Source organism: Mus caroli, unplaced genomic scaffold (assembly GCF_978045245.1).
Source record: "Mus caroli unplaced genomic scaffold, Mus_caroli_1 scaffold_8, whole genome shotgun sequence".
Lineage (NCBI taxonomy): Eukaryota > Metazoa > Chordata > Mammalia > Rodentia > Muridae > Mus > Mus caroli.
This window is the reverse complement of record NW_028227263.1, coordinates 128,972,898-128,999,296: the sequence shown is the minus strand read 5'-3', so window position 1 is coordinate 128,999,296 and position 26,399 is coordinate 128,972,898. Positions and strand designations below refer to the sequence as shown.

The 26,399-nt window shown below is 38.4% G+C and overlaps 2 pseudogenes; one reads left to right on the top strand and one right to left on the bottom strand.

The window, feature by feature from the left end:
• LOC147003497 (sulfotransferase 2A1-like) overlaps positions 1-15,431 on the bottom strand; it is a 61,941-nt pseudogene extending 46,510 nt beyond the window's left edge.
• Positions 15,432-24,300: 8,869 nt separating this feature from the next.
• LOC147003496 (protein kish-A pseudogene) lies at positions 24,301-24,603 on the top strand (annotated as a pseudogene).
• The last annotated feature ends 1,796 nt before the right edge of the window (positions 24,604-26,399 follow it).

Sequence of the window (26,399 nt, the reverse complement as noted above, 5' to 3'; positions counted from 1 at the left end):
TCTGCTTGGAGGGTGGCACAGATATACTGTGAGGTTATGATACTGGTTCCTTTGCTGTGATGATTTTGAAAAGCATACATCTCAGAATAAGAACTTATACGACCCTTTTCTTAAAAATGGATACAATAATTATAAGTATTCAAGCAAAGCATTTCGTCTCAATCTTTGCTGTTCTCCTATAAGCCATCTTTCAAATTAGTTGTCTATTTCTTTTGGCTGCATAAATAATTTTGAAATATGTAACCTGTTCTGAAAATCATAGTGTAGTAAAAAAAAAAAAAAAAACCACAAACAACCGTGCTAATAGAGAGATTCAGATAGGAGAAGCACATGGAAAGATACAGTCATGTACAAACAAGCAGAAAGTTTATATGGATTGTATAATTTTGGACCTATTTCTCCAATTACCAAACTAGAGAGGCCACTGGATTTAAGCTTACAAATTTCTTATTTATATTTTTTAATTTCAATCAATTAGGATATGTTGGTAATATTAATTTTCAAATTAAGAGATATTAATGAAAAGTGATTGTTACTTCCTGTTATTTTTGTTGTTAGAGGTGGAATTATGTTTGTGTGTGTTTGTTGAAACATTGCTTTCTTGCTTCTTTGAGGGTGTAGTTTCACTCCTTGTATTGGTGTTTTCTGTTATCATTTGTAGGGCTTGATTTATGGAAAGATATTGTATAAATTTGATTTTGTCATGGAATATCTTGTTTTCTCTGTCTATGGCATTTGTGTTTTCTTATGGTCTGTATGACATCTGCCTAGGATTTTCTAGCTTTCATAGTCTTTGGTGAGAAGTGTGGTGTAATTCTGATAGGCCTGCTTGATATGTTTCTTGACCTTTGTTCATTAATGCTTTTAAAATTTTTTGTTTAGTGCATTTGCTGTTTTGATTATTATGTGATGGGAGGGAGATATTTCTTTTCTAGTCCAGTCTATTTTGAATTCTGTAGGTTTCTTGTATGTTCATGGGCATCTCTTACTTTAGGTTAGGGAAGTTTTCTTATATAATTTTGTTTAAGATATTAACTGGACCTTTAATTTGTGAATCTTCACTCTCTTCTATACATATATTCCTTAGGCTTGGTCTTCTCATTGTGTCCTGTATTTCCTGGATGTTTTGGATTAGGAGCTTTTTTGCATTTTGTATTTTCTTTCACTGTCATGTCAATGTTTTCTATAGTATCTGCTGCACCTGAGATTCTCTCTTCTATCTCTTGTATTCTGTTGGTGATGACTCTTGATTTTTTTCCCTAGGTTTTTGAACTTCAGGGTTGTCTCCCTTTCTGATTTCTTTATTGTTTCTTGTTCCATTTTTAGATTCTGGATGGTTTTGTTACTTTCATTTGGCTGTATCATTGTGTTTTCCTGATAATTCTTTAAGGGATTTTTGTGTTTCCTCATTAACGGCTTCAAGGTGCTTACATGTGTTCTACTGTATTTCTTGTAAGGGAGTTATTTACATCCTTTATTAAATAATCATCATGAGAAATGATTTTGGATCTGAATCTTGCCTTTCTAGTGTGTTGGGGGTATTGAGGACTTGCTATGGTGGGAGAATTGGGTTCTGATGATGCCATGTAACCTTATTTTCTGTTGATTGTGTTCTTAAGCTTGCTTCCAGTCATATGTTTATCTCTAGTGCTACCTGCTCTGAATATGCCTGACTGGATCCCATCCTTCCTGTGATCCTCGTTGTGTCAGAACTTCTCAAAGTCTAGCTGTATCAGTGACCCTGTTTTTCTGGAATCCTGTAATCCTGAGGTCCTGGGTGTATCTGAGTTTCTGAGAGTGAAGCTCCCTCTGGGAACCTGAGATACTGGTGTGACCAAGCTCCTGTGATCCTGTGATCCTGTGATCCTGTGATCCTGTGATCCTGTGATCCTGTGATCATGTGATCCTGTGATCCTGTGATCCTGTGATCCTGTGATCCTGTGATCCTGTGATCCTGTGATCCTGTGATCCTGTGATCCTGGGTGTGTTACACTGCCTGGGAGTAGAGATCCCTCTGGGTGTTGTGGGGTTGGCTGCATAGTTTATGCCCAAGATCTGTTAGGTCACTGGCCCAGACAGACTGGAAAGAGGCCAAGCCACTGATCTGGAAGACTTCCTGCCTGCCTAGTTCCTGCTGGTCCCAGATACTCCCGGTGTTGTGACATATGTTGTGTCCTTCTCACTTCTGATTCTATGATCCTGGATGTGTTAGAACATTTGGGAGCAGAGATGCCTCTGGGCATTGTGGGGCTGGCTTCAGAGTTTTCACCCAAAGTCTTCTCAGGGCACCATCCCAGAAAGTTAATGTCAATTCTTTAAACAAATGACATAGGCTATGAGATTGCTTCAAAAATTGAGAAGAATATATTTGCTGTATGTTATCATAATAGATAGATGGGAACTAATAATGAAATGATTAAACAAAGTGTTTCAGGCCAATGTAACTACTAAAAGCAAATATTGCTGATGTAATGTACAAAATCATAGTTGACTTGAATCAATTCTGGTGAGAAATGATAAACATCACTTTATATTAATTAAAGGAATAATACATGGAGAGGACAGTACAGTTGTAATTACAGGTCCAACTAGTTCCACACGGAATATACTACTAGATATACAGTAACAAACAGTAGTCTCAATCTGAATGGTTAACACATCATCTTATTAAAAAATAAACAATATTAAATGATGTCCCAGATAAAGCAGGCTTAACCAACATCTATAGAACACTAAATCAAAACAGTGCAGAATACACAATGTTCTCAGCAGCCTATGGAGCTATCACTCAAATATATATATGAAGAAATTATTATCCAATATAAATTAAAATAATTTCTTATATTCTATTTAGCAACAATAAAATGGTTACAAGTAAATGAAAAGAGAATCTCCCGAATGCAAACTAACTCATGGAGATTTAACAACTCACAAGTGAATGTTAAAGAAGTTGAGAAAAAAAGGAACCATATAATCAAATGAAGGTGAAAACATAACAGCATTTAACATGTGGAATAAAATGAAAGCAGCACTAAGAGGGATATTTAAAGTTCAAATTTCCTCCATTAACCAATCAAGATGATTTCTAATACAGTAGTTAATGTTCACCATGGGAATTTGGAAAAAGAACAAAGCAAACACCAAACTTAGTAGCTGGAAAGATATCAGGGACCTCAGTGTAGAAATTAAAGAAGGAAAGAGCAGCAACAAGGAAAACAATGTAGAGAGTTGATGAAGCAGTTTTTTCCTTCAAAATATAACGAGTATTGATCAAATCTTATCTAAGCTCACCAAAAGAAATAGCAAATGCCAAAATTAATAGAGTAAAACACAAAAGGGAAGTCATTATCACAGCACAAATGAAATTAAGAAAATTTTTAGAGTTTACCTTAAAAATCATATATTACTATAATTGAAAACATAAAAGATATGGATGAATTCATATATATATATATATGTATATATATATGAAAATGAGATAAATATTCCATTTAAAACAACTAATAAGGTACATATGGAGAGAAGGCTCAGCAGTTCAAAGCGTTCCCTGTTCTTCTATAGGACAAGTATCCCGTTTCCAGTACACCTGGAAGTTCACAATGCCCTATTAAAACATAGACACCAGTTTTCCACGTAAGACTGCTTTCATTGTGTCCCATAAGTTTGGGTATGTTGTAGCTTCCTTTTCATTAATCTCTAAAAAGCATTTAATTTCTTTCTTTGTTTCTTCCTTCATCAAGTTATCATTGAGTAGAGTGTTGTTCAGCTTCAACGTTTATGTGGGTTTTCATTTATTATTGTTGTTATTGTTATTGTTGCCTTAGTCTCTGGTGATCTGATAGGATGTATGGGATTACTTCAGTATTTTTTTATCTGCTAATCAGCCTTATTTATAATAGCCAGAAACTAGAAAGAACCCAGATATCCCTCAACAGAAGACTGGATACAGAAAATGTGGTACATTTACAGAATGGAGTACTATGCAGCTATTAAAGACAAAGAATTTGATTTTGTATCCCAGGTCCCTCAGAGACCAGTCTGTGCAGGAGATCCTGCAAACTGCAGAAGCAACATAGCTTCTGGGACAGGCCCCCTTCGGGCCTTCATCTGTAGCCAGGAAGCAGTTCTGAGCTCCAGATATCAGTGCTCCTTCCATATCAGAGGAAAGGTGCCTTGAAGAGAGTACTCTGACCACTTAGACTCAGGAAAGAGTTGGCCTTCCAGGAGTGCTAACAGAGGCAAATAGAATCACAGGAGGAACAAGCTACAGCCAGAGACAGAGATTACCTGATGGAAAAATGCAAACATAAGAATCTTACTAATAGGAACCGAGACGGCTCACCATTCTCAGAACCCAGCACACCCACCTCAGCGAGTCCTGGATACCCCCAAAACACCCAAAAAGCAAGATTCGTGTTTAGAATAGTATCTCATGATGCTGGTAGAGGATTTTAAGAAGGAAATTAATAACTCACTTAAAGAAATACAGGAGAATGTGGCTAAAGAGGTAGAAGGCCTTGAAGAGGAAACACAAAAATCCCTTAAAGAATTACAGGAAAACACTCCTAAATGAGTAGAAGTCTTTAAAGAAGAAACACAAAAATCCATTCCAGAATTACAGGAACACAACCAAAAAGGTGATGGAATTAAACAAAACCATCCAAGATCAAAAGAAGGGAAGTAGAAACAATAAAGAAAACCCAAAGGCAGACAACTCTGGAGATAGAAACCCTAGGAAATAAATCAGGAATCATAGATGATTCATCAGCAACAGAATACAAGAGATGGAAAAGAGAATCTCAGATGCAGAAGACTCCATAGAGAACATGGACAAAACAATCAAAGGAAATGGAAAATGCAGAAAGATCCTAACCCAAAACATTCAGGAAATCTAGGACACAATGAGAAGACCAAACCTATGGATAATAGAAGTAGATGAGAATGAAGATTTTCAACTTAAAGGGCCAGCAAATATCTTCAACAAAATTATAGAAGAAAACTACCTTAACCTAAAGAAAGAAATGCCCTGAACACACAAGATGCTTACAGAACACCAAATAGACTAGACAATAAAAGGAATTCTTCCCAACACATAATAATCAGAACATCAAATGCACTAAAAAATATAGAATATTAAAAGCAGTAATTGGAAAAGGTCAAGTAACATATAAAGGTAGACCTATTAGAATTTTACCAGACTTCTCATCAGAGACTAATAAAGCCAGAAGATCCTGAACAGATATTATACAGACCCTAAGAGAACACAAATACCAGCTCAGGCTACTATACCCAACAAAACTCTCAATAACATAGATGGAGAAATCAAAGTATTCCATGAGAAAAACAAATTCACGCAATATCTTTCCATGAATCCAGCCCTTCAAAGGACTGAATATTTTGCAGCTTACAGAATACCCACCTCAGGGAAAAAGGCAGATACTACATCATAGTGAAAGGCTGTAAAAAATTTTCCAAGCAAATGGCCTGAAGAAACAAGCTGGAGTAGCTATTCTAATATCGAATAAAATTTACTTCCAACCCAAAGTTATCAAAAAAGACAAGGAGGGGCACTTCATGCTCATCAAAGTTAAAATCTACCAAGATGAACTCTCACTCCTGAATATCTATGCTCCAAATGCAAGGGCAGACACATTCATTAAAGAAACTTGAGCCGGGTATGGTGGCGCACACCTTTAATACCAGCACTTGGGAGGCAGAGGCAGGTGGATTTCTGAGTTCGAGGCCAGCCTGGTCTACCAAGTGAGTTCCAGGACAGCCAGGGCTACATAGATAAACCCTGTCTCAAAAAACCCCCCCAAAAAATAAAATAAATAAATAAAAAAATAAAAAAAAATAAAAAAAATAAAAGAAACTTTAGTAAAGCTCAAAGAATACATTACACCTCACACAATAATTCTGGGAGACTGCAAGACACCACTCTCATCAATGGACAGATCCCTGGAAACAGAAACTAAATAGAGACATATGGAAACTAACAGAAGTTCTGAAAAAATGCATTTAATAGATATATACAGAACATTTTATCATAAAACAAAAAGATATACCTTCTTCTCAGTACCTCATGGTACCTCCTCCAAAATTGACCATATAATCAGGTACAAAACAGGCCTCAACAGATACAAAAATATTGAAATTATCCCATGCATCCTATCACATTAAAATGGACTAAGGCTGATCTTCAAAAACAGCATGAATAATTGAAAGCCTATATTCATGTGGAAACTGAACAACACTCTCCTCAATGATACTTTGGTTAAGGATGAAATAAAGAAAGAAATTAAAGACTTTTTAGAGTTTAATGAAATTGAAGCCACAACTTGCCCAAACTTTTGGGACACAATGAAGGCAGTTCTAAGAGGAAAACTCATAGGCCTGAGTGCCTCCATAAAGAAACTAAAGAAAGCATTCAATAGCAGCCTGACAGCACACTTAGGAGCTCTAGACCGAAAGGAAGGAAATTCACCCAAGAGGAGTAGAAGACAGGAAATAATGAAATTATGGCTGCAATCAACCTAGTGGAAACAAAAAGAACTATTCAAAGAATCAACCAAACCAGAAGCAGGTTCTTTGATAAAATCAACAAGATAGATAAACCCTTAGCCAGAATACCTTGAGGGCACAGGGACAGTATCCTAAGTAACAAAATCAGAAATAAAAAAGAAGACATAACAACAGAACCTGAGGAAATCTAAAACATTATCAGATCCCAGTACAAAAGGCTATGCTCAACAAATTTGGAAAACCTGGATGAAATGGACAATTTCCTAGACAGATACCAGGTACACCTAATTCCAACTCTCCTCCAACTATTCCATAAAATAGAAACAGAAGGTACTCTACACAATTCTAAGAATCTGCAATTACTTTGATACCTAGACCACATAAAGATCCAACAAAGAAATAGAACTTCAAAAACAAATTCCCTTATGAATATCGATGCAAAATACTCAATACTATTCTTATAAACAGAATCCAAGAACACATCAAAACGATCATCCATCATGATCACATAGGCTTCATCCCAGGGATGCAGGGATGGTTCAATATTTGGAAATCCATCAATGTAATCCTCTATATAAACAAACTCAAAGACAAAAACCACATGATAATTTTGTTTGATGCTGAGAAAGTATTTGACAAAATCCAACACCCATTCATGATAAAAGTCATGGAAAGATCAGGAATTCAAGGCCCATAAGTAAACATAATAAAAGAAATATACAGCAAACCATTAGCCAACAACAAACTAAATGGAGAGAAGCTAGAAGCAATCTCACTAAATCAGGGACTAGACAAGGCTGTGTCCGTACCAGTTCAATATAGTACTTGAAGTCCTAGCCAGAGAAATTTACAACAAAAGGAGATCAAGGGGAAACAAATTGGAAAGGAAGAAGTCAAAATATCACTATTGCAGATGATATGATAGTATATATAAGTGACCCTAAAAATTCCACCAGAGAACTCCTAAACCTGATAAACAGTTTCAGTGCAGTAGCTGGATATAAAATTAACTCAAACAAATCAGTGGCCTTTCTCTACACAAAGGATAAACAGGATGAGAAAGAAATTAGGGAAACAACACGCTTCAAAATAGTAAAAAATAATATAAAATATATTGGTGTGACCCTAACTAAGGAGGTGAAAGACCTATATGATAAGAACTTCAAGTCTCTCAAGAAAGAAATTGAAGAAGATCTCATAAGATGAAAATATCTCCCATGCTCATGGATTGGCAGGATTCATCTAGTAAAAATGGCTATCCTGCTGAAAGCAGTCTACAGATTCAATGCAATCTGCATCAAAATTCCAACTCACATCTTCACTGAGTTAGAAAGTACAATTTGCAAATTCATCTGGAATAGTAAAAAACCTAGATAGCAAAAACTATTCTCAACAATAAAAGAACCTCTGGTGGAATCAGCATGCCTGCTTTCAAGCTGTACTACAGAGCAATTGTGATGAAAAGTGCATGGTACTGGTACAACTACAGACAGGTAGATCAATGGAAAAGAATTGAAGACCCAGAAATGAACCCATACACGTATGGTCACTTGATCTCTGACAAGGGAGCTAAAACCCTCCAGTTGAAAAAAAGACAGCATTTTTAACAAATGGTGCTGGCACAACTGGCAGTTATCATGTAGAAGAATGCGAATTGATTTAAATTCTTATCTCCTTGCACAAAACTCCAGTCTAAGTGGATCAAAGAACTCCACATAAAACCAGAGACACTAAAATTTATAGAGGAGAAAATGGGAAAAGCCTTAAATATATGGGCACAGGGGAAAACTTCCTGACCAGAACAGCAATGGCTTGTGCTGTAAGTTCGAAAATTGACAAATGGGACCTCATAAAATTGCAAAGCTTCTGTAAGGCAAAAGACAGTGTCAATAAGACAAATAGACCACCAACAGATTGGGAAAGGATTTTTCCAATCCTAAATCTGATAGGGGACTAATATCCAATTTATTCAAAGAGCTCATAAAGCTGGACTCCAAAAAATCAAATAACCCCATTAAAAAATGGGATACAGAGCTTAAAAATGAAATTTTCAACTGAGTAATACCAAATAGTTGAGAAACATTTGAAAAAATGTTTAACATTCTTAATCATAAGGCAAATGCAAATTAAAACAACCCTGAGATTACACCTTGCACCAGTCAGAATGGCTAAGATCAAAAATTCATTTGACAGCAGATGATGGTGAGGAAGTGGAGATAGAGGATTACACCTCCATCACTGGTGAGATTGCAAGCTTTTACAACCACTCTGGAATTCAGTCTGTTGGTGCCTAAGAAATTTGGAAATAATACTTCCAGAAGATCCAGCAATATCTCTCCTAGGCATATACCCAGAATATATTCCAACTGATAACAAGGACACATGCTCCACCATGTTCATAGCAGTCTTACTTATATTAGCCAAGAAGCTCGAAAGAACCAATATGTTCCTCAACAGAGGAATGGATACAGAATATGTGGTACATTTACACAATGGAGTACTCTTCAGCAATTAAAAACAATGAATTTAAGAAATACTTAGGCAAATGGACGTATCTGGAGGATATCATCCTGAGTGAAGTAACCCAATCAAAAAAAAAAAAAAAAAAACCCAAACCAAACCAAACCAAAAAAACTCACTTGATTTGCACTTACTGATAAGTGGATTTTAGCTCAGAAAGGTAGAATACCCAAGATATAATTTGCAAAACACAAGAAAATCAAGAAAAAGAAGACCAAAGCATGAATACTTCATTCCTCCTTAGAATAGGGAACAAAACACCTATGGAAGGAATTAAAAGTTTGGAGCTGAGACCAAAGGATTGACCATTCAGAGACTGCCCCATGCAGGGAACCATCACATAGTCAGCCACCCAACACAGACACTTTTGCATATGTCAGTAAGATTTTGCAGAAAAGACCCTGATCTACCTTTCTCTTGTGTTGCTATGTCAGTGCCTGGCAAATACAGAAGTGGATGCTCACAGTCATTTATTGGATGGAACACAGGGCTCCCAATGGAGGAGCTAGAGAAAGTACCCATAGAGCTGAAGGGGTCTACAACCCTATAGGTGGAACAACAATATGAAGTAACCAGTACCCCCAGAGCTCATGTCTCTAGCTGCATATGTAGCAGAAGATGGCCTAGTTGGCCATCATTGGGAAGGGAGGCCCCTTCTTCGTGTAAAGTTTATATGTTCTAGTACAGGGGAACACCAGGGCCAAGAAGTGGGAGTGGGTGGGTAGGTGAGCAGGGTTGGGGGAGGGTATAGGGGAGTTTCGGGATAGCATTTGAAATAAAATTGAAGAAAATATATGATAAAAATTAAAAAATACAATGGATTTATGAAATTTCTAGACAAATGGATGGATCTGGAGGATATCATCTTAGTGAGGTAACCCAATCGCAAAAGAACACACATGATATGAATTCACTGATAAGTGGATATTAGCCCTGAGTCTCAGAATCCTTTTTAGAATGAGGAACAAAATACTCATAGAAGGAGTTAGACAAATTTCGGAGCAGAGGCTGAAGGAATGACCATCCAGAGACTGCCCCAATTGGGGATTCATTCCACAAACCATCACCAAACCCACACACTATGACAGATGCCAATAAGAGCTTTGTGAGAGGAGCCTGATATAGTTTTCTCCTGAGGGATCTTCCAGTTCTAGGCAAATACATAAGTGGATGCTCACAGTCATCCATTGGATGGAGCAAAAGGTCCACAGTGAAGGAGATAATGAAAGTACCCAGGGAGCTGAAAGGGTCTGAAGCCCCATAGGATGAACATTAATATGCACTAAACAATACCCCCAGAATTACTTGGAACTATACCACCAATCAAAGAAAACAGATAGTGGAGATTGTTACTTTAGCTGTATATGTAGCAGAGGATGGCCTAGTTGGTCATCAATGGGAGGAGAGACCCTTGGGCCTGTGAAGGCTCTATGCCCCAGTATAGAGAAATACCAGGACTTGGAATGGGATTCTGTGGGTTGGGGTACAGGGTGAGCAGGGTGGGTCTATGTGATTTTCAGAGGGGAAACTAGGAAAGGAGATGACATTTGAAATATACATAAAGAAAATATATCATAAAGGATTAAAAAAAATAAAGAGGTAGTTGGAAAAAGGAATAAAATCAGCTAGAATGGAAAAAAAGCAAGAATGGTAAGTGGGCTATTATTGAGATCAAAATCCCTGTATACATGTATGGAAATATCAATAATAAAACACTTATTATACGTGCATATGCATATATATAAGATGCATAAGAAGCAATTACAAAAAGACTAAGAAAATTGACAAATGAAAAGCATGGTAGGAAGTAAGCAACATTTGTTATTTTTCTGTTCTGTGATAAAACACCATGATCAAAGGCAACTTAAGGAAGAGAGAGCTTGTTTGTGTCAGGCAGAACGATAGGAAGGGAAACCTGGGATTTCATTTCCTCAACTACATTCAGGAGACAAATGGAGTGTACTGAAATTGGTTTGAGTGTTTGTTCTCTCAAAGCCCACCTTGAATGGAATACTTTTTCCAACCAGTCAGTGCCTCATAAACATTCTGAAAAAGTGCCACCAATTGGAAACCAAGTGTTGAAATATGGGGGCCTATGTGGGCCATTTCATACTCAAATGAGGACCGATGTCAATATCAAGATTAGGTCTGTAAAGACTAGATACTCCAAATGGTGCTTAAATATTATGACACGGGGCAGTGTGTGACTGTGTCCTGTAATGTGGTGGTGTGTGAGAACAGAAAGACTTCACAATCAGTGTTGAAATGATTATGAGTCCTGGGCCCATAGACTTGTTGAATGTAGAGAGATAAAATGGAGCCTACAGAATATTAAAAGTCTAGAGATGAAGACAAGTTAAGTATCATACATAAAATTGTGGGTTTGAGCTCCAGCATCAAATAAGTAGAGTATAGAGTAGGTGCTTTTAGACTTAGAACTTAAGAGGTATCAGAAGAAGGAACCACACTTCAAGGTCACCCCAAGCTATATAGAGAATTCAAGGCCAACCTAAGTCATCTCTCACTTTGTCTTTTTAAAAAAATTACTCTGAGACCTAGAACTGGGGAGACTCCAGAGTCTCTATGGTGGTGACTCTATCTGAAACTCTTAACAGTAAGTGACATGAAGCCTGAAATGCCACCTCCTGTAGGCAGATAGAATTCCCAGTGGAGGGATAAGAATAGCAACACATTCAGAAAACCTTTGACCCCAAATGTGTTCTAAACAGAAGATGTCCAGAAACAAAGATGGAGCAGAGATGGAAAAAATGGGCAATTATTCACTAGCCAAAATTTAGACACACACCATGGGCAAGAAACAATCCATGACACTATTACTCTGATATGCATGCCTACAAGAGCCCAGAATAAGTGAGGTTCCACCCAGCAGCTGAGTAAAAGAGATTGTATACATCCACAGCCAAACATTAGTTAGAGCTGTGGAAGTCTTTTGGAAAAGTTTGAGAAAGATTTGAGGGACCCAATGGGGTTAAGAACTCCAGATGAAGACCAGAAGAGTCAACTAACCTGAACCTTTTATCACTCTTAGAAACTGAACCACCAACCAAAAAGCTACCATGAGCTAGATCTAGGGGTCCTGCACATATGTAGCAGATGTATAGCTTGGTCTTTGAGCAGATCTCCCAAAAACTGGAGCTGGGTCTCTCCATGAACATGTTTCCTCTCTGTAGATCCTATTCCTTTATCTGGGTTGCCCTGTCTTGTCTCAGTGGGAGAAGACACACCAAGTCCTGGGGAGAATTGTTGTGTCATGGTAGGGAGGTACCCTAGGGGCAACTATCCCTTCTCAGAAGAGAAGACGATGGGGATAGGAGCTGTGAGTAGGGGTCATTAAGAGGAGATGTGTTCTGAATATTGTGATATAATATAAATAAATAAATTTATAGTATATAATATGTATTAATAAACAAATTAATTAATGAAATAAATGTCTCCTAATTTCCCCCACCTCCTATATTTCATAGATTACTCACCATTTCCTTTGAGGAACCATTCAAATAAGTTCCAAAAGACCCTGGATTCTTCACAAGGTTTGTGTTACTCCAGAAAAAGTAACCAGACACAAGAATATCTCTGGGATTTCTGATGAGATAGATCGCCTAGAATGGACAAAAATGTAAATGAATGTCAAAAGTTATTCTCACCTTTTGACTGTCATAATTTACATGCAATATTCTAATATCTAAGGGTTTCTAAAAACATTTGTTATTTTTTTGTGGGCAAAACATATACACAAGTGAAAAATCTATAATCATAATTCCCCCTTTCTAATTTTATTTGATTTGTAAAAATGGAACAACAAAATGACTAGTTCATTAGTAGTGTAAAATATCACAGACTGATTCGACAGTTCTAAAGATTCCAATAACAATTGGTTATCCAACAACAAATGCCAAGCCTGTAAAATACACATACAGGTAATACTCTAGTGACTGAGAAAGGTGTACTGAAGTAATTTGGGATATACAGATTCATTTAGGAATATATTGATTATTTATTTATTTATTTAGGAATATATACTGTATACATTAAAAACATGTAAATATATATCTATATAGGAATACATAAACATAGGAATATATTTAGGAATATATATGTATGTTCATATGTATATATATGCAACATGAATCAATGAAAAAATTAAATATGAAAGAGAGGAATTAAAATTATATCTGAAAGGTGGGATTGCAAGCTGGTACAACCACTCTGGAAATCAGTCTGGTGGTTTCTAAGGAAATTGGACATACTATTACCTGAGGACCCACTCCTGAGTTTATACTCAAAAGATGCTCCAACATATAACAAGGACACATGCTCAACTACGTTCATAGCAGCCGTATTTATAAGAGACAGAATTTAGAAATAAATCAGATGTCCTTCAGCAGAGGAAAGGATACAGAAAATGTGGTACATTTACATGATGACATACTACTCATCAATAAAAAAACAATGACTTCTTGAAATTCATAAGAAAATGAATAGAAATAGAAAATATCATCTTGAGTGAGGTAAACAAATCTCAAAAGTATTCAAACTGTATGCATTCACTGAAAAGTGGACATTATCCCAGTAGGTCAGAATAACCAAAATATAATTCACAGACCACATGAAGTTCTAGGATGACCAGTGTTGATACTTCCATCCTTCTTAGAGGGGTGGGGGACAAAAAACTCATGGGAGGAAAAATGGAGACAAACTGTGGAACAGAGACTGAAGGAAAGACAATACTGATACTGCTCCATCTGGCGATGGATCCCATATTCAGTAACCAAACCAAGACACTATTGTCGATGCCAAGAAGTACATGCTGTAAGGAGCTGTCTCTGAGATGGGGAAACATCAGCATCACCTAGTGCATGAGAACCCATCTTCACATTTCAGCAAGACCTCCAGGACTTGTCAGGTAAAATAAGTTGAAAGAGTGTTTAGTCAAAGAAAATCTCAATCACTGGACACTGACCTTGGCCTTGGAACTGAAGAAAGACTTGGCGAAGAGATGGATGGGAAGATGGAAGGATATGAGTCGTGGTCCTTCCTTATTGATTATTGTAGGATATCCTAAATCAATCTCTATCCAGGGTGAGCGTTCCCAAATGGGCACAGTTTGGATCCACTTCGGATCTCCCTTGGTCTGAATCAAGCAGACAATCTCAATCAGCCAGTTCGTTCCTGAATGAAAAGGAAAAGTGACTGTTACTCATTTCAACATTACTTGTGAAAAAGCCTCAAGTAGAATATATGCCCATACAATTTACAGTGCTGCCCAATTTCAAGCACACAGACTTGTGTACACAATGTCCATGTGACATAAGTGAAAAGTATATTCACTCATCACATTCTAGACTTCATTTTGCAAAACAGAGACCCTATACACAGTAAACAGAAACCTAGCAATGGAATTTCTCCTCCAACCCTGGGCCAACATCATTCTACATTCTGGTGGAATGAATTTGACTATCTCAGATATTTCAGAATGTTGTAATCATAGCACATGCCCTCTGAGATTACCTTCTTTAATTTAATTCATTGTCACTGAGACTCACCCATGCCCCAGTGTATGACTGAGTACTTCTACTTTTTAAGGTGAATCAATTCCCTCGTGCATATTTATCACACACAGTTGATTTGTGTTTATGTGCTCATTTGTCAGTGGATGTTTCTCTAGCTTCCTTCTCAGAGTTATTGTCTGGTCCTTTTTTCCTGTATTCCCACTGCCTATGGAATTTCTGTGTCATTTTCCTTTCAATGTCAGCAACCTAATACTTACTCAAATTTCAGTGCTTCTTCCGCACAGCAATCATCTATACCCCAAACTACCATGATGTTGCTTTTTGCTTTCTTGACTTTTCAGACTATTTCTATGTCCTGGACAAAGTCCATAGTAATTTTACCTGAATCTGTCCTCTCCTCCCCATATCCTCACTTACATGTCTTTATCTCTTAATGTTATTTCTTGTATTTATTCTCACCACTCTCACTCTTCTATCTCTTCCACAGAGAGAGGGACCAATGGCATATTCTGCTTTAGGGAACACTATCATTGTTCTGGTGCCATAGCTGATCTACTCTGCCCACATAGGTCAGTCTGAGTGGAACACACAGAAATCTCCATGCTTACAATTCATTTTACACATAAATATATAGAACACTCTACTCGTCACCCAAAATGAATTAGGATCAAAATACTAATCTCCCTTATACATTTCAGAATTAGTCTTACTGATGATCCTTACCTGACTTGGGGTAAGTCAATATCAACAAGTCTTCTTCTTTCACCACAAACTTATTACGAATATCTTCCAAAATACTTTTTGATATGTATTGGCAGGAAGAGGTATCACTTTAAACCAATTATAGTCTGACATCATGAATAGCTCCTTCTAGGTGATGTTAGGATTCCAGCCCAGGACACCTATTCAACTTATAACAAATTCTGAGAGGTAAGATTTATAGTGCAAGTAAAAAATCATTAACATTCTTTTATGTGTTTTGAAATATTTACTGATGGGGAGAAATAAAAATTGTCACCTACAGCCAAAGGTTACTATATTGAGCAATTTTAAAGTTGTATAAATAACATTCTGCAGAATTTGTGAGACCAATTTCATGACCCCAAATCAGTGACTCATGAAGACATAATAGGACATAGAAATGCAAGTTAATTTAAAATGTCTAGTAATATAATTTAGCTTTCAGAATGATTTTGAATATGCAGAAAAATTACAGAGATCATACAGAACCTTTCCATGGAATTTCTTTTTTTTTTTTTAATAGTGGTTGCTTTTGAGAAACTCATAGTTCATTAACTGCCCATCTTCTTCCCCTCAAAGCCTTCCCTCCTTTTCCCATATTTTTGATCTCTTTAATATTTGTTGCTATTTATATATGCACACATATATAGTCAACCTACTGAGTTCATGCACTTAAGGTTTACACGATGTATCCTGAGGTGTGCAGTTGAGATTAGAAAAATCAATGGGAGATTTCATCTTCAGACACAGCCTATTCTCCATATTTTAGCAAAAATTGATATGAAGTATTTCTTCTTATAAGGTAAAAATATATAGAATTTCTCCTGGCCTCTTTAGTATACCTACTAGTACCATTATGCTGGTTTGTTTGGGTAACTACACTGTTAAAATTTCATGTGTCTATTTTCCTGTTGTGTCATGGAGAGACATATTGTATCAACAGGAACCTTGGTATTTGGGGGAACTCTGTACCCTCTTCTGTGACATTTTCTGTGAGCCTCTTAGGTTGTAGGGATTTATTTCAGATATATCAGTTGGGGTTGTGTACCTTTCTGTTATTATCTACATTTTTGTCCATTGTGGATCCTTGCCAGAGAGACTACATGAGTGAAGTAACCCAATCACAAAAGAACACACATAATATGCATTCACTGATAAGTGGATATTAGCCCAGAAACTTAGAATAGCCAAGATATAATTCACAAAACAGATGAAACTCTAGAAGAAGAAGACCGAAGTGTGTATGCTTCCTTCCTTCTTAGGTTGGCCAACAAAATATTCATGTAAGGAGTTACTCAAACAAAGTTCAGAGCTGAGACAGAAGTAAGGACCATCCAGAGACTGTCTCACAAGGGGATTCAATCCAATAAACAACCACCAAACCCAGACACTATTGGATAGGTCAGAAAGATTTTGCTGACTGGACCCTGATATAGGTGTCTCTTGTGAGGCTATGCCAATGCCTGGCAAATACAGAAGTGGATGCTCACCTTCATCTATTGGATGGAACACAGGGCCCCTAATGAAGGAGCTAGAGAAAGTAGCCAAGGAGCTAAAGGGGTATGCTACCCTATAGGAGGAACAACAATGTGAACTAACCAGTACCTCCTAGAGCTGTGTCTCTAGTTGCACATATAGTAGAGGATGGCCTAATCTGCCATTAGTGGTAGGAGAAGCCCTTGGTCTTGCGAAGATCATATGTCCAGGTACATGGGAATGCCAGGGCAAGGAATTTGGATTAGGTGTATTGAGGATCACATCAGGGGGACTGTATAGTTGACTTTCATGATACTAATTGAAATGTAAATGAAGAAAATATCTAAGAAACCTCCAAGAAGTCTTTTATTTCTTTCTCTATTTCTTCCTTGACCAAGTTATCCTTGAGTAGTGTTGTTCTGCTTCTATGTGAATATTGGCTTGAATTGAATGTTGTTATTGAAGGTCATCCTTAGTCTGTAGTGGTTTGATAGGATGCAAGGGATAATTTCAATATTTTTGACCAGCTATATGGTCAGTTTTGGAGAATTTACCATGAGATGCTGTAAAGGAGGTATATTCTTTTGTTTTATGATCAAATTTTCTGTAGATATCTGTTAAACCCATTTGTTTCATAACTTCTCTTAGTTTCCATGTGTTTCTGTTTAGTTTCTCTTTCCATGATCTCTTGGGTGTTGAACTCTCCCACTATTATTGTGTGTGTTGCAATATGTGCTTTGATCTTTATTATAGTTTCCTTAATGATTGTGGCTGCCCTTGCATTTGGAGCATAGATATTCAGAAGTGAGAGTTCATCTTGGAAGATTTTACCTTTGATGAGTATGAAGTGCCCTCCTTGTCGTTTATGATAACTTTGGGTTGGAAGTCAATTTTATTCGATATTATAATGGCTACTCCAGCTTGTTTCTTCGGACCATTTGCTTGGAAATTGTATTCTAGCCTTTTACTCTGAGGCAGTGTCTGCCTTTATGCCTGAGTTGGGTCTCCTTTATGTAGCAAAAAGTTGGGTCTTGTTTACATGGCAAGTCTTTTAGTCTATGTCTTTTTATTGGGGAATTGAGTCCATTGATATTAAGAGATATTAAGGAAAAGTCTTTATTGCTTCCTGTTATGTTTGTTGTTAATTTGGAATTCTGTTCTTGCAGCTATCATATTTTAGGTTTGTTGAAGAATTACTTTTTTGCTTTTTCTAGGGCTTAATATCCCTCCTATATTGGCGTGTTTTTTCTTTGTTATCCTTTTAAGGGCCGGATTCATGAAAAGATATTGTGTGAATTTGTTTTGGTTTTTTTTTTCATGGAATACTTTGGTATCTCCTTCCATGGTAACTGAGAGTTTTTCTGGGTATAGTAGCCTGGGCTGGAATTTGTGTTCTCTTAGGGTCTGTATAACATCTGTCCAGGATCTTCTGGCTTTCATTGTTTCTGGTTAGAAGTCTGGTGTAATTCTAATAGGTCTGCCTTTATAAGTCACTTGACCTTTTTCCCTTACTGCTTTTAATATTCGATCTTTGTTTAGTGCATTTGATGTTCTGATTATTATGTGTTGGAAGGAATTTCTTTTTTTTTCTTTTTTTTTTCTTTTGATATAAACACAAGAGGTAGTTTAATGATGGAGCTCCAGGCTGACATGTGTCTCACGCAAGAGACAGAGGAATCGACCCTGAGGCTCAAAAGTTAGGGGTTTATATAGAAAAAAAGTCAGGGGATAGGAGAAATTGGTGCGGTTACACACAATTGAACAGTTTAAGCATCAGCAAGCAGTACGTGCGGGTCGGGACAACAGCAACTCTAAAGGGAGGGTGCTTATCATTATGGGCAGAGCATCTGGTTAAATTTCAAACCATATCAGGAGACCAGGCTAGGTGGCCCATTACTCAACTGTGCTTGTCCAGAGATGGTCCTTGCATGCCTCTCTTATCTTTATAGCCAGTCAGTTCCTGGAATGACTTAACAGCCTTTGTGCCAGCCTGTCTGGTCATGACTGGGCCTGTTCTGCTATGCTCTCTGCCTTAGGTCTGTAAACCTTCTGACTAGTCATCATGAAACGTATGAATCATGGGCCGTGAATTTAATTTTCTTTCTTTCATTCCCTTCTTCTTTTACTAAATAATTCTAATCTTAGAATTTTAAAGGTCTGTATCCTCATGTGGGAGGTAAAATCATATTCTTCTACTATCTCTACTATATGTTGGTATTGGTGTTGGAGCACAATAAGCTGCACTGCATTCACTCTACTCTTAACAAAAGCAATTCCCTTATTTATTAAGCAGGGGCCAAAGATCAAAACCAAACATATAGTAAGAATTGGTCTAGATAAAGCGGAAAGTAAAGTGGTCATCTGTGGAGATTTAAGAGTACCACAACTTGAACCATCTCTGTTGAGCTTCTTGACCTTGCTTTCTCCTTTCTAGTCTTTCCCTCAGTTTCTACATAGAATATCTGACTATTCCCATGTTGTCTGCATAGAAGCAGCATTCTTCTTTTAAGGCTGCACATAGTCCACCTTCTTTTAAAAACAATAAATCTAAACCTCTTCTGTTTTGTAATACTACTTCCGACAGGGAGGTCAAGGATTTTTCTAATGCGTCAATAGATTTTTCTAGCATGCTTAAATCTTCATTTATAGCTTCTCTTAAGGATTGGATTACTTGCCTACCCTCAATCAAGGCTGTTACGCCCATTCCTACTCCTACCATAAGACCCACCCCCATCAACATAGCTAGGGTAAGGGAGACTGGTTCTCTTTTCAATCTCTTAGTGGTATACTCATCTTCTAGGTGGGAAGCAGGATAATAATACACGCGAGGTAGGAGTTGAACCATAACACAGAAATCACGAGAGGGGTCAAAAACACTAGTTGATACACATGGGGTGAGCCCTGTGTTACAGGACCACCAACTGACTGGATATGGCACAAGGTCATAGTTGGTATTTGCCTTGGACACAGGATGAGTCTGGCCACATAAAGTGTTGGTGGGAAGGGGGAGGTATCCCTATGCAGAGACCAGGGCTCCTTCCTGACACTTCAGTCAGGGTTAATTTCTTTCCTGTTCCCTATGAGCAGGAGGCATGACTACTGGTTTTTATTAAAATCTCCATTAAAGGCAATCCCTTCATAGTAGGAAGGGCCTGAGGATAGGCATAGCCAGCAGTCAGTAGTACCATCCAGATCCGAGTGTTAAGGGCATAAAAGGCTCCGCTAATCAGATTGAACAGTCTCTGTCCAATCCAGAGATCTGAGGGGATTGTGGACAGGGGATCTTAGGGGGTGACGACCTTGAGGGGTTTCTCAAATATCAGAGCTGGGGGTTTGGGTTTGGCAGGGAGGCCCTGTTCCGGAAGGACCTTGTTAGGTCATATGGGCACTGGGGATGGACACTCCACAGTTAATTTGATTTTGAAAACTAATCCAGAGTCTTTCCCTACTGCGTCCAATCGCAAACCCCAATTATTTCCCTCAAGCCAGCTCTGTCGTTCTCATTTCCCCTGGTCAGTAAACTTTATATATATGGGGTTGCAATAGTTATCTTTACAAGGTCCATTAGGGCTGTTGAACCAGGCACACCCACTCTCAAGGTATTTAGAATTATCTCTCTCACCTTGGTTTGGCCGGTCATAGCTACTGCCCCTTTTTACTTTGATCAGGTCCCAGGTAGAGGTAGGATTCCAATATGCTTCACCTGTGGTCTCAGGACCCCATGCAGCACAGTAAAAGTCCAGTGCCCCTCTACACTGAGGCCGAAGCTTTCGTGGTTGGCCTTGACCAGGGCAAATATAAAATTCTGCAGACCAAAGATTGGCTCCGTAGAACTGTCCTGAGCATCCAAACATGCTCCCTATCCTGCTCGGGAAACACTGTTTATCAGGTGGTGGTTTATGAAGGTTGGTATGGTCAGGGAGGTCCCAGGTAAGTGACCCTGATACTAACTTACAGATATCAGGTGTGAGGTCAGGCCACCAGGTCCATGGGGGTTGTACAGAGGTGGTCGACCATAAAATGTCCACCTCCTCATTAAGCACTTCCCAAGTTTGTTGAATTGGAGTATGAGGGTTGAAGTCTCGGTTCCAAGTCTCTCTTGCTACACAAGTGCAACTTAAGAGGATTTATAGTCTTTTTCAGAGTCCAGTCAGTCATCACGATTAGCCTCAGGGGGAGCCCTCTTGACTTGTGAGGCATGAAACCAAGATGAGACTCCTACTTTAAGTGCAGTGGTGTAGTCAATAGTACCAGGTTGGGTCCTTTCCACTGAGGTTCGAGGTTCCCCACTCAGTGCCTCCTCACCAGGATTGAGTCTCCCACTTCAAACTGATGTGGAACCTGTAAGTCAATGGCATAGGTTTCTATCAACTGCTCCCAGATTTCTTTCCTCACGATTTCAAGAAACTTCAGCCGGGCCTCTACCACGAAAGAAACTGCTTCCATTGGTGAACCAGGCTACTGTTCCAGGCCAAGGTCGATTGGCTAGGTTTGGCTGAGTCCCAGTTTTCTCTGTCAGTATCTCCTCACACTAATGTACGGGGGTCTCGTCAGCTTCAGGCAGTAGGGTGGCAGGATTAAGAGTGGCAGGAGGAGCGAAAGTCACTCGATGGTCAGTCAATAACAAGCTCTGGTAGTGGGTCATCTCAACATTAGTCATTCATTGGTCTGGTGGCTGCCGAATCATGCTCTCAAGGGAGTGCTGGGACACCACAGTCACATTCTGGCCCATAGTTAGTTTATCAGCATCTTTCACCAGTACAGCCATAGTTGCTATTGCCCAGAGGCAGGAGGGCCATCCGCTGGCCACAGGGTCCAGCTTCTTTGACAGATAGGCTACTGGGTGCTTCCAGGGTCCTAGGGTTTGAGTGAGGACCTCTCTGGCTATTCCATTTCTATCATCGATGTATAGGTTGAAAGGCTTGTTTAAATCAGGCAGTGCTAGGGCAGAGGCCTGTAGCAGTGCCTTTTTGTGAGTTTCAAAAGCCAATTGATGTTCCTTAGCCCAAATGAACTTTCCTTTTTCTTTTGTTAAGGGGTATAATGGGGCTGCTAAAGTAGCGAACCCTGGGATCTAGAGTCTACAGAATCCCGCAGTTCCCAGGAATTCTCTTACCTGGCAAGGGGTGGTTGGGGTCGGGATCTGTGTCACTGTCTACTTCCTAGCTTCTGTGAGCCATCGTTGCCCATTCTTCAGGGCATACCCCAGGTAGGTCACCTCAGTCCAGCATAACTGTGCCTTCTTAGCCAAAGCCCGGTACCCCAACTCACCTAACTTGGCCAAGATTTTCTGAGGCCCATATTCACACTCCTCATGTGTTTCTGTGGCCACCAAAAGGTCATCTACATATTGTAAGAGAGTGACCTGGGGATTGTTGGCCCGAAAGGAGGCAAGATCTTGATGTAGAGCTTCATCAAACAAGGTGGGTGAATTGTTAAATCACTGAGGTAGTCTCATCCATTTGAGCTGGGTAGATCTTAGAGGTGGGTACTGGTGGAGTGCTGTGCTCACCATCTTCTATATGCTGCAGCTTCGGATGCTTCTTTGCAGCACTCTCTTGGACAGCCAGGATACGGGAGCTGGGCCTAATGGGTGGGAGGAATGGTCGGACCCACTGGGGTGGGGATCATGTCAAATCTTTTCACACTGTGATGTAAGGCTGTTGGTCTGGGTGTGATCCCGGCCCTTCCTCATCCAGCCCCGCTGAGGCACCTTCCTGTGCGCTGGTACCTGGGTGACATGCTCCTGCATGTTTACATTCTGTGGTTGTTCCACGTTGTGCTCAGAAGGAATTTGTTTTATGGTCTAGTCTATTTGGAGTTCTGTAGACATCTTTTATGTTCATGGGCATCTCCTTCTTTAGGTTAAGTAAATTTTCTTCTATAATTTTGTTGAAGATAACTACCAGCCCTGTACATTGAAAACCTTTATTCTCATCTATACCTATTACCCATAGCTTTGGTCTTCTCATTGTGTCCTGGATTTCCTGGATGTTTTGAGTTAAGATCTTTTTGCATTTTGCATTTTCTTTGGTTGTTGTGTCTATATTTTCTGTGGAATCTTCTGCACCTGACATTCTCTCTTTGTTCTCATTCTGTTGCAGATGCTTCTTTCCATTGTTTCTGATTTCTTTCCCAGGATTTCTATTACAGAGTTGTCTCCCTTTGGGTTTTCTTTATTGTATATACTTCCATTTTAGATCATGGATGGTTTTGTTCAATTACATCACCTGTTTGGTTGTGTTTTCCTTTAATTCTTTAAGGGATCTTTGTGCTTTCTCTTTAAGGACTTCTACTGGTATAGCAATGTTTTTTTCTGTAATTCTTTAAGGGATTTTTGTGCTTCCTCTTTGAGGACTTCCACCTGTTTAGCAGTATTCTCCTGTATTTCTTTAAGTGAGTTATTAATGCCTGTTTTAAAATCTTCTACCAGCATCATGAGATAAATTTTTAAAACTGAATCTTGCTTTTTGGATGTGTTGGTGTATCCAGGACTCACAGTGTTGGGACTACTGGGTTCTGATGATGGTGAGTGGTCTTGTTTTCTGTTAGTAAGATTCTTACCTTTGCTTTTCTCCATCTGGTAGTCTCTGTTGTTAGATGTTCTAGCTGTCTCTGGTTGGAGCTTATTCCTCCTGTGGTTCTGTTAGCCTCTGTCAGCATTCCTGGGAGTCCAACTCTCTCCCAAATCCCAGTGGTCAGAGCACTCTCTTCAGACAAGCTGTCCTCTTGCAGGGAATGCACACAGAGGTCTGGAGCTCAGCTACACTTCCTGGATGAAGATGAAGGCCAAAAGGGACCCCATTGCTTCTGTGGACTGCAGGCTCTCCTGCAGGTGCTGATCTGTGAGAGACCTGTGATACAAGATGTCGCTCTCAATTGTGTCCCTAGGTCAGAGCTCTCCCTGGAGGCTGACTCTCATCTGGCGGGGAAGATGCACCACACTTCTGCCTTTTAAAATTCTTTCTATATCCTTCATAGATGCTTGAACCTCAGGATAGGTTTGATGGAGATATCCTCTTTAGGACTTGGATGCTTCAATTTTTCACTGTATGGGTATTTTCAGTTGTGAATCTGTGTTTTAGTTACCATCTACTAAAAAAAATAAAAGCCTGTGTGATTAGGTTTTAGCAATGCACTGATCTATGGGTTTAGAGATATCTCATTAGGAGTCATTTTATTGCTATGTTGATTTAGTGGAAACTATTTAGGATAAGGGTCTTGGCTTCATTACCAGTGTCAGGTGTGGGTTCCATCTCATGACATTGGATTTAAATTCAATCAAACAGTTGTTGGTCATTCCCATAACACTTATGGTTAATGCAGCAATATTTCTTGAAGATAAGTCACTGTTGCAGGTCACAGGGTTCATTGTTATGTGAGATTCTCCTATAGTGTGTACAGTACCTTCTAGAACTATTAATGACAAGCAGTATAGATGAAGCATCTGGGCATTCTCTTTTGCCCTGGTCCAGAACGATGATCTGACTTGACCAGCACCCACCTCACAATGCCTGCCATTTTCAATTTTCAGAGTCTATTGACTGTAATTTTGATGCTTATATGTATGTGTGCTTATATCTGATCTCTGGCACACAGAATCCTGGACAGAAATAAAACTGGACTATTGGTAATACTTTGGAAGTGTGCCTGAATTGGAAAATGCAAGAGTCCTTATGTGGCCATATGGTTCATAGTGATGGCCTTCAGCATCCTCTTCATACAGTATCTTTGGAAACTATTACACTGTGAATGCCATCAGATTGTAAACAAGGACTTGCCTCCCGAAAATAATGGCAAAAAAAATGGTTAAGCCTTGGAATTGAACTGGGAATGAGATAAATTTTGAGATGCTGTTCTCTGTTTTTTTTTTTTTTTTTTTTTACTATTGGACCAAGGAGGTGTATGAATAATTATAATGTAACCGTTTAATACACAGGAAAGTGATTGAAGCCATCAAACTCAGGTCTCTTACTCCAATATTCCACACTGCAAATGTCATTCTGTTGTGTCAGGTTCTCCAGGCATGAAGTAGAATCCCAGTGGCAAATTCCACAGGCACCTGTGACTAGGCCTTCAAAAAAGTATCTTCACATAATGACACCTTGTAGCAATTGGTAAATTGGTCTATTTTTCTTGAAAAAAAATTGTTCTATTTTTGTTGTTATTGCTCTTAAGGTTTCCGTTCATACTTAAATCCTTTTGATTGCTATCCAGAGTACCTCTATTCTAGGCAAATTATGTAGTTTAATGCAGGTATTTACATATTTTAAACAAAACTCTGATTTTCTTTAATTAGCACAAGATTTGGGCTTCTATTCACAAGGATAAAACTAATACTCTATGATGAAGAATACTTTATAATGAATACCAGCAAGTAGAGCGGTGAGTGAGCAAGCATTGTGCATTCTTTTTGCTCTATATTGTTGTCTTCCAAATAGAACATTCATTGCAGGTATCCAAGTGTGGTATTTGTGTTGTTTTTAATGCAGCATTTTAAATCTAGTTTATATTCTGCCCAAAAAAGCTGAAGCATCTGGTTGAACACCAGCTCAATTTCTCCATGTTTAATGAGAGAAATTACCTCATGTCATCAGAAATAGGACCTTACCATCATGTTATTGATGTAAACAATAAATAGCATTGACAATAGCCTGTAATGTTTAAGGGGTCATATTAGACCTATTTATCCAACAACTCACAAGATGTTATCAGTTCTTGGTAATGGAGATTTTTCTTGGTAGTGTATGATTTCTAGTTGGGGCATTGTGTGCCCCATATATCATAACAGAATTTAAGTAATTTTTATTTATTTTTAGGAAGCTTCTAATGTATAAAATTTCCATCTACCTTTTCAAAATGTCTTCAGTACTAATTTTAGGAAACAACAGTCCTCAATACCTAAGTGCTTTTTTTATGGATAAATATTAGACCAGACCCATTATTTTGATATTCCACCAGATATCATTTTGGAGAAAATTATGGACATTAACACTACAGAATAAATTAGATGAAAATAGAGCATTATTTTGAGTTTCTTTCTAACAAATTGGTCTCCTTTGAAGTACCAGGTCTGATTATGATAGGAGAAAAAATCAAGAGATTAGACCATTGGGAATCTGTATTTCATAGAATTCAAGGCATAAGCATATCTTGTTGGACAAGATTTTTCATTTTACAAAGAGACCCTGAAATAAGGGAGGCACAATATGGCTCAGTGGTTAAAAGCAATTGTTCTTCTAGAGGATCCAGGTACCATTCTTTTCTCCCATGTGTCACTTACAGCAATCTGTAACTATAGTTCCATGGAATTCTATGATCTATTCTGGCTTCTATAGGCACCAAGTATGTATGAGGTACACAATCATTTATGCCAACACTCACACACATAAAGTAAAGTAAATTTAAAGTGCATTATTTCTTTTAAGGAATGAAATTTAAAAATTGCATCTGTAGATTTCCTTTGATAATTTACTCATTTTCATAATATTGACTCAGCCAATCTGTGAGTGGTATGTGCATGTGCCTTCCCATCTTTAATTTTTTATTAAATATTTTCTTTTTTTTCATTACAAGTGTTTTTCCTTCCAGATTTCCCCTTTGGAACCC